A 9,554-nucleotide genomic window follows, 5' to 3' on the forward strand; every position below is an offset into this window, starting at 1 on the left:
CCAAAAATTTATCCGACTCGATACTCGACCCGACTCGATTTACCATACAACCGAACTAAATCTGAACCAGATTTGATCCGACCTGAATTAAATTAAACCGAATATAATCTCAATCCGAAATGACTTGAACCAAAACCGATCTAAGATGACCCATTTGCCACATCTAATCATAAAGTTCAATCCACATAAGCTTTGCATGGACAAGTGTGAGTAATCTCCATATAAATTAACCATCTTTGAGCCACTCCACTTATAGTGACCAGATTAGTCTAGATTAATCCTCTGACCTTAAGCAGTGACATAGACATTCAAGATCTTGGCTTCAAACACAATTTTTTTGGAATACCAAATTGTCATCAGTAAGTAACAGGTGTGAGACACGAGTGCCTGCCTGATAAGCATGCATATCTTTATTGACACGTTTGCTAAGCTTTATGAAATAAAGCCGGTAGACCATGGGTGACAAAGAGGAATAAGAAAGGGACAAAGGATCACTCTGTCTCAATTTTTGATAGGAAGCAAATTCATTGGTGAGAGAACCATTAACCCTAGCCAAAAAGGTGACAGAGGTTACACACTGCATAATCAGTCTTAAAATATCAGCATTAATTCCAATCCTTACCATGACTTTCTCAAGAAAACATCATTCTACTCGGTTACAAGCTTTCTTAATGTCAATTTAAGCATTGCCCCCTTGTTAATCCCTTTTTTGAAGAGTTAATATAGTGCAAAAGTTCGTGTGCAACTAGAATATTATCAGATGTTTGACGACCAAGTAGGAAGACAGCCTGGTTATCACTAATATGAACACTCATGAGCGGTTTAAGTCGGGTAATCAGGGCCTTTGCTACTACCTTGTATACCACAACACAAGCTAATAGGTCGAATTTGTTTCATGTGTTTCGAATCTTCAACTTTAGGGATTAAAATCAAGATGGTCTTGTTAATTAACAAGAGATACCAATGTGGCCATTCAAAAGTAAGTAGTGGGCACAAATCAATCAAGTATTCCCCTACAATGCTCCAGTTCACCGTATGCATGCGACTTTTTGGGATTAATATCCTGGAAAGCAACCAATACTTCCTCCTTGGTGAAGGGTTGGCCGAGACCATCATCCATAGCTGGGAATAACTTGGATACATGACTTCCACATCCACGCCACCACTTTTTCCTTTACACGAAAACCCTAAAACAAAATTAAAACCCCAACTCTCAGGAAGGGAAGTGAGACTTTCTGTATAAGAAAAACTAGGTTAACTTTTTACAGAAGGGTCACCTAGAAGCAGTGGCGGATACAAAGGTTATTCAGGTGGATATTGAAATCCAAAGTTATTTATTTTACCGACGATTCCCATCCTAAAATTTTATTTATGTCCATCCATAGAAAAAAATTATATTGTTAATATATATATATATATCTACCCTAAAAATATTTCTGAATCCTCAACTTATTCCATGGGAACGTTTCTCATCATGGGTTAAGCTTTTGGCTTCATCTTCATTAATTCGACCCGAAGCAAAACCCTCGGATATGGGGTAAAAAAGGGTAGCACCGGCATCGGTATAGAATAACTCCCCATTAGGTGTTGAAATCCAGCGAGGTTGATTATTAGCAGGTGGATATTGAAGGTCGGAATCCTTGGCCGCATGGAGAAGTCTACCTTGAATTTTCCTAAGCTTAGTGAGTCTGCTATCTCTAGTTACACCCTTAGCTGACCAGATAAAACCAGTCATCTTCCAAAGAAGAATACCCACATAAATGGAAACTAAACAATCTACGGAATAATGGTGGCGCTCTCGTACTTCAGCTGGGCACTGTAAACAACAAGCAGCCATATAAGAGCTGAGCTATACCCCCCCGTAAGCTTCCTGCAATTTAAGATGTAGAAAGGCCAATACGGCTTGATCATTTGTGATTTGAAAACAGCCATTAGAATAATAGATGGTTCCGAATGTATAATAACAGTACTGTCCATGCCATAGCAGTGAGTACGGCAACAAGCATGTGGCTACTGTATACAAGGTCATTGCAACCACCCCCGGCCTTTTTTTAGCAGACTATACCACAAAGATCCTTCTGATGTGGTGGGTCGCAGAAAATCTATTAGGAAGCTCATTGAACCCCAATCCGGACGGTAGTCCACAGTGTAGTTGCTAGTGTCAACTGCAAAGAAGAGGAAAACGTTTAATACAAAGTTCTAGAGACAAGGAAGTAACTAACAGATAAAAATAACAATTAAACAATAGCTTATAATACGGGCATCAAAATATAAATAAATAAGTTACCATATGCTATATCCCGTTCTATTACTTGACGAATGGAATCAGTATCAGCAGCATAAGGAACATAATATTTTTGAGTCCAACGATGAGGATGTCGAGGGATGATACCATAGCGAGATGAAGCACACCATGGGCGGGCTGATGGAAGAATCGTAGATGCAAAAGTTATTGCACATAAAAGACGGCCCAACTGCCATGGTAAACACTAAACATGTATCGTACACCTAACCCAAGACCAGGAGCTTTTAAATAGTCAAATAGTACAGAGAAGGCCAACATTATAAATAACATCAAGTAATGGTGCAAGCCAATAATGTGTGCTCTCAGTATCTCTACAACTGCTTCAGGAAGTTTCTCATTTAGAGCCAGAAGCAGCCATTGGCCAGTATCAGGAAGAGGAGGCTTTGTTCTGTTAAATATCAACAATTTGATCAATGTTCCCATTACAAAATGAATAAATAGTTACAGATGAAGCAATCTAGGAAAAGAAAGGTTTTGTTTTAGTTCCCAAGACAGAGCGCAAATAAAGCAGAAATTTAACATCCTAAGCTACTGTCAACTCCGATTTATACATCATGTATATATTTCAAATAATTACAGAGTGGCAAAGATCCTCATTTAGAAATGATCAACAATCTAAAGTTCATCACATTGTTGGTACTGTGTAAAAGGGATACAGTACCTGAGAGGAATGACAAAGTAAAACATATAGAGTAAGAGTACAGGTATATTTAAAATTTATGCTTTTAAGTTTAAAGAACCAATAATAGCCTTGCAGGGAAATTGGAGATCAAAGCATGGGGATAACCCGTAAATAGATATGTAAGAACTCCATGTGTCATAACCATTTTTTTATAAAAATAATTAAATATTAAAAAAACGATTATGATTTAATTTGAAAATTTTGGTGATTTGGAATTAATTTGGAACTAATTAAATGGGAGTCGCCATCGACCTTTGAGCTAGGTAGGTCGAATACCCAAAAATATCTTTTAAAAACAATTTTAAGAAAAATAGTTTTTTTAGACAAAGATGGTCTGCGTTTACCAAAGATTCAATTTAATGGATTCGGGAGTCGGTTACGTGTGGGGAAGGGTAAACACCCCCACAGTGCCCAAAATTGGTACTGTGTCATTTACGCATTGTCGTAATGGTGGAAACGATGAATCGAATATAAAATTAAACTATGATCAATTTATTGAGATTTATTTAATTTGCCTCATATTACTGAATGTTATGGAAAATTCTTTAATTCAAAAAGAAACCTCGAAATTAACAATCCTCCATCGGGAAAGCTATTTCGACTATTTCTTATCCATAAAAGAATATTCCCTCATTAACAAAAATACGAATGGAATATATATAAAAAAACGATATTTACATACAACAAAATAAATTGATAAAAAAAATCGAATATACATTGTAGAATAAAGATTGATAATTTGCCTGAAATGATATTAATTATCATTTAGAGACATTCATTGCAATGTTCGATTTAAAATGAAATGGATTAGCAAAATACAATCAAATTAATTTCAAGTTCACATTTGTTCGAATGTCATATCGGATTGTATCACTTCGATCAAGTGATACTTTCCATGCACGTTCTACAAATTTGTGTTCTTGAAAACATTCGAACAATATTTAAATAAAGAAATGCAATATAAATAACTATAAATAGAAATATGCAAAATACAATATTTACAACAAATATAGTCAAATATATATTTTTTATATATGATACAAATACATAACATAAAAAACATGTACATACATAAAGAATTAAAATAAAAGAAAATTAATATTACAAACCAAACTATAATGACCAAAAATAAAGTACTTGAAATTTCAAAGACCAAAATTGCAAACACATAAACTCAAAGAACCAAAATAGTACAAACATGAATTTTAAAGGGCTAAAGTCGAAGAAACACAAGTTAAGGACCAAACTGAAATTACACAGAAACATGAAGGATCAAAAATATTTAAACCAAATGCCAAAACAGTGACTAAAACAAAAGATGCACCAATCTGAGGGCCAAATTCGAACATCAACCAAAATCACACAACATATGTAATAAGTGACTAAAATAAAATTATTATAAATATCATAGCCTAAATTAAAACTAATGAAATTGAAATAAATAACCAAATATGGACTGAAATGAAACAAATCTAAACTCTAAGGCGTAAAATCAAATAATTACACAAACCATGCAAATGAGGACTAAAACAATTTCACAGAAATACGGAGGATCAAAAAGTAATTAAACAAAATGTCGGACAGTGACCAAAATAGAACAATTTGCAAATATGATGGCTAAATTCAAACACCCACAAAATATCATAACACAAGAAATTAGGACTAAAATGAAACTATTACAAACATTGGGACCAAAGTCAAATATCCACAAAAATGACATAACATACATTAATAGGACTAAAATAGAAATACCTAAACATAATGGACTAAATTAGTAAAAGCATAAACTAACAGGGCTAAAAAGTAATTACAAAATAAACAGGGCCCAAATCGCAAACAACAACTAATACAAACATCAGAAATGTGAATAAGCCATAAATAATACTTAGGACTAGATTGAAATTGAAACAGAAACATGAAGAATGAATAATAATTAAACCAAAACGTAAAACAAGGACTAAAATAAAATATTTATAAATGTGATGGCCAGATTCGAATATCAAAGAAACATACACGAAATATTAAATCAGTGGCTAAGATGTAACATTTATAAATATTGAAACCAGAACCAAATATAAACAAAAAATGTTATAATACCTAGGATAGTGACTAAAATATAAAAGTGAAAAGATAAAGGCTCAAATTGAAATAATGTAAACTTCATTCCATGGCTAAATCGTGAGATTACAAGGATCAAGGACCTACAGTGTAGTTTACCCCTTTTAATATGAGAAACACGGGAAGAATGATACAAAGATGTAAGGACCAGATGGACTATTTACCCTTTTATGCTGAAACACGCATACCCTGACCCCTTTAAACGGCGCCGTTTTGGGTCCATTATAACCCAAAATAAGGGTTTCGAAACCCTTGTTTTTCTCATTCTCAGCCGTGTCCCAAAACCAAAGAGGAGAGAACTCTCTTCCTCCCAAACTGTTCTTCCTGTTTCCTCTTCTCCTTTTCTTCTCTTCTCACCGATGAAGAACACACAACCAACCCCGGCCACTTTAGATCGGTGGCCATGGTGTTTCACACATCACACATCCTCATCTAAAAAAAAACAACCTAAAAAACTAGACCCTCTTCCCCACAACCAAATCTTAAAAACCCTAAGCCCCAAAGATAAGAACCTTACCTCCTAAAATAGAGTCCAACCGCTCCGATGAAGCAGCTGTGGCCGGATCGGTTAATGGTAAATCTCTTCCCTCTCTCTCCTTTTTTTAGTTTTTTTGTTTTTTTATTTGGGGTCCGAATGGTTCCCCCTCTCTCACTGTATTTTATGTTTTGTTCTCTCTTTCTTTCTTCTCTCAAAACTCGAATAGTTCCCCTCCTTTTCTCCATGTTTCTCCTCCTTTTTATTGATGCATATGTTGATATATGATTCCTGCTGATGGATTTGAGTCCTCCAAATAGGTAATAATATCCTATATTTTTAGGATAATAATCTTTTGAATTTTTTACTTGGATAGGATCTGGGTCACTGTTTGATGGATTGGTGAGTCACTGTTGATGGATTTGTGAATCACTGTTGATGCAGGGAAGAACGACGGCGGCAACATCAATGGCAAGCGGTGGCTAAGCTGATGATTTAGGGTTTTGAAACCCTAATTTTGTTGGGTTATCATATGATGGGCTCGGGTTAAGCCTAGGTTGGGCCTTGTAATTACTATTGGGTTTCTGGTCATTGTTGGGCCTACAAAATATGTAACATGTAAATTAATAATAAAAATACATAAACATAATAATAATAACTATAATAATAAATATTTAACAAAAAAAGACCCGGACAAAAACGGGTGTCTACACTATGCACACGAGATTTTTTTCAACAATCAAATATGATTGAAAAGCTTAGCTACAAAACAGTCGGTGACAAGTTTGTTTCTCCTTGTAATTCTACAAAGTGGACTTTGATGAAAAAAAAATGTTTAAGAAAAGAAGTTATGAGGGTGTTTCTGGAATTGAAAATGAAATGGAACCAAGTGTGAATTTCCTGATTTCAACTATGCTGCATGTTCCTATTGTCAGAAAACAATCTCAGAAATCTCCATAAATAACTTGATTGGTTTGGCACCTAAAGCTCTGTTTATTACATCCATGTAAAGATTGCAATCATTTTGGAAAGAAATCTACGAAAAATCATTGACAAAGACACATGCAAACCAAGTAAGATCAGTAATAAATGTCATCCAGTTAAAGCTTAAGATAGATTGGAAAATGCTTCTCCAAACTCAGATTGTATGTTGACAGATCAAAAAAAGGCATGAAACAAAATCCAAGCCTGAAACGCCTGGAGCAAAGTAGATCGCCCTTAAAACTTGGCATTTATTATTGGTGCAAATCATTTTTTTTTCCACGATTAGCATTAGAGATTCTCATTGCAAGAAATAAATCTACTATTCTGATCCGAACGGCTCTCCTAAAATGCACCAAATAATTATATAGATGAAACTGAAAATGACCCCCAACCGAAGAAAACATAATAAAAAGCAAAGAAATACATAAATCAGATAAAATCAAAGCTATTTCTAGGTGATTTAAAATCTAGTTATATATTTCAATTCTTACTTGTGCCAGACGAGGCCCAGAACAGCAGTAACAAAACGAACATTGAGAGCTTCAAAGAGAAGAGCCGAGAGCATGAATATCATCGAGGCAAGGAACGGGATGGCGGCTCGAAACTCGACGCTCCAGTGAAGATAAAAGGGAACGCGCGTGACGGCAACGAGGGCAAGCGAAGACCAGAGCAACGGTTGAAGACGCTCGTGCCACGTCGGGGATAGAATGCGTAGGTAGTCTATCGCCACGTATGTCATCGCCGTCAACCCCAGTCCCCCATTTTTCACCGCCGACCACCGCCTGGCGTTGACAGCTGTTTTGAAGAGAGGAATAGTATGGCACTTAGACAAGACCGATTGGTTTGGTCTGATTCGTTGCAGAGATTGCGATTCAAGGAAGTTGGATCTTGAGTTTTGAATCAATGTGTTAACTAGACAGCTAACCTAATGGATGTTCGTGTTTTTACAACAACAACAATAAAACCATATTTTCATATGCAATGGGGTAAGGGGAGGTATGGTAGTAGACTGTCCTCCAACGCCAGGTTAAGAGCAGCTTCCGTGGAAGACCTCCGGCAGTAAAAAAAAAATGCATGTTTAAATAAATAAATAAAATACGTATGTGAACAATCTTCATATGCAGTCCTCATATGCACGTCTGTAATGGGAAGTAATCCCTACAAATAAACCCCTACGTAAAAATATCTGCATATAGACAGAAATGTAAGACCCGACCAAAATTATAAAGAGGAAACATGAAGAGCAGTATACACAGAATTTTATATAAAATAATATTTTTTAAATTTTACATAATATTCAAAGCAATATTAATATATATGTAACATTTTTTTTAAGTTTACAAGATTAAAATGTATAAAAATATCACAAGTCATAACATATATAAATTAAAAATCATAAAATCAAGTGAAACAGAATGATTCAAATCAACTATAACATAATATTTAAGGTAAAACATATTAAATAATAAATATAATTATATAACTATAATAAAAAATAAATAAAATTGGGGCTTAAAAAATCATAACAAATGATGTCATTTGATTTATTTTTTTTTTTAAAAAATCTCACATGACTAAGAAACATAGAAGAACATCCCAAAATTTTAAAGAGTAAAAATATGAGAACAAAACAATCTCACATGACTAAGAAACATAGAAGAGCATCCCAACTTACTTCTATAAATAATAGAGGTAATTTAACATTCAAAATCATGGAGCCTTTTGGTGAGCATAGAGTGAACTATTCTTTCGCTTCAATTAAGCTCGAATTTTAGGTTTCAATCGAACTTCTAATTTTTTTTTGAGTTCGAGCCTTTTTGAGTTCAACTGTTAATATTATATTTCGAGTTCGAGTTGAACTTGATAATTTTTAGCTCGTGAGTTTTTGAGTCGAGTTGAGCTTACTTTTAAAGTTTTCGAGTTCGAGTTGAGCTCAGCAAGACTCGAATTTGACTCGGCTCGTTGAACAAACGACGTTGTTTGGTTTAATTTTTTTTTTAAAAGAAAAAAAGTGAACCGGATGTTCAAACCGGTCCAGTCCGGTTTTGATATCCATGCTAATTATTACAATTTATTATATACCAAGTGTTTAAAAATTTAAATTAAGATGTCTATTACATCTAAAACAATATTTGTAACACTCTAAATTTCGAACTCACAGTTTTAGGTCTACTTGAAAAGTAAATGGATCCTGCAGAAATTATAATTCAATTATTTAAGTTGGTATTGAGCCCAATTAGACATAAAAATAGGATTTTGTATAGCAAGAAGATGAAAAAGACCAGTGTAATTAACTTATTTTTAAAAGATGGAGACTTTATTATCTCTTCATTTTTTATTTCTTTCTCTTTTCCCTATTTTTCTTCTTCAAGCTCTTATTATCCTTTTTATTTTCTCTCATTCTCTTTTTCCTCTTATTTCCCTTCAAGCTTATTAGCCAAGGTAATGTTTTTTAACCTTTTTCATAATTCAAATTCACCCTTAAATCCTAATAACATTGTTTGAAAAATTTAAGCTTGGGTTTTATGTTTGCAAGAGAAAAATTAGGGTTTTCATCCAAATTGTCAAGAAAATTTTTTTGGCTAAGCAAAGATCTCAATTTCAGGATTCAATCAGCATGGTAGTGTATTTCTAATCCTTTAGAGTATTAAGTTTCCATAAATTTCAAGAAATTGCTAGGATTTAGACACTTGAGCATGTTTAGGGGTTATCTTTGATTTCATGATTAAGCTACGTTTTAGGTATTAAAAATGTGGTTTTAAGACACCTTAAGACCCTAAATAACTTATAAAACTTCAAAACAAGATTAGAAACCAACCAAGTCATTTAGTATGATTTTGGTGTTCTTGAGCTTAAAATATCAGTTCAGGGTTCAAATATCAATACTGGTTAAATTAGGGCTAAAATTAAGGTTTTCATAGGAGAGTATTGATACTGCTAGGGTGAGTATTGATAATATCCCTGTAGTATTGACACTGAGGGTAGCAATA

The 9,554-nt window shown here is 34.1% G+C and overlaps 1 pseudogene; it reads right to left on the minus strand.

Annotated features, from left to right (window-relative positions):
* Window positions 1-1,444: 1,444 nt before the first annotated feature.
* On the minus strand, window positions 1,445-8,620 carry LOC120210972 (annotated as a pseudogene).
* Window positions 8,621-9,554: the final 934 nt, after the last annotated feature.

Source organism: Hibiscus syriacus, unplaced genomic scaffold, assembly GCF_006381635.1.
Source record: "Hibiscus syriacus cultivar Baekdansim isolate YM2019G1 unplaced genomic scaffold, ASM638163v2 tig00109948_pilon, whole genome shotgun sequence".
NCBI lineage: Eukaryota > Viridiplantae > Streptophyta > Magnoliopsida > Malvales > Malvaceae > Hibiscus > Hibiscus syriacus.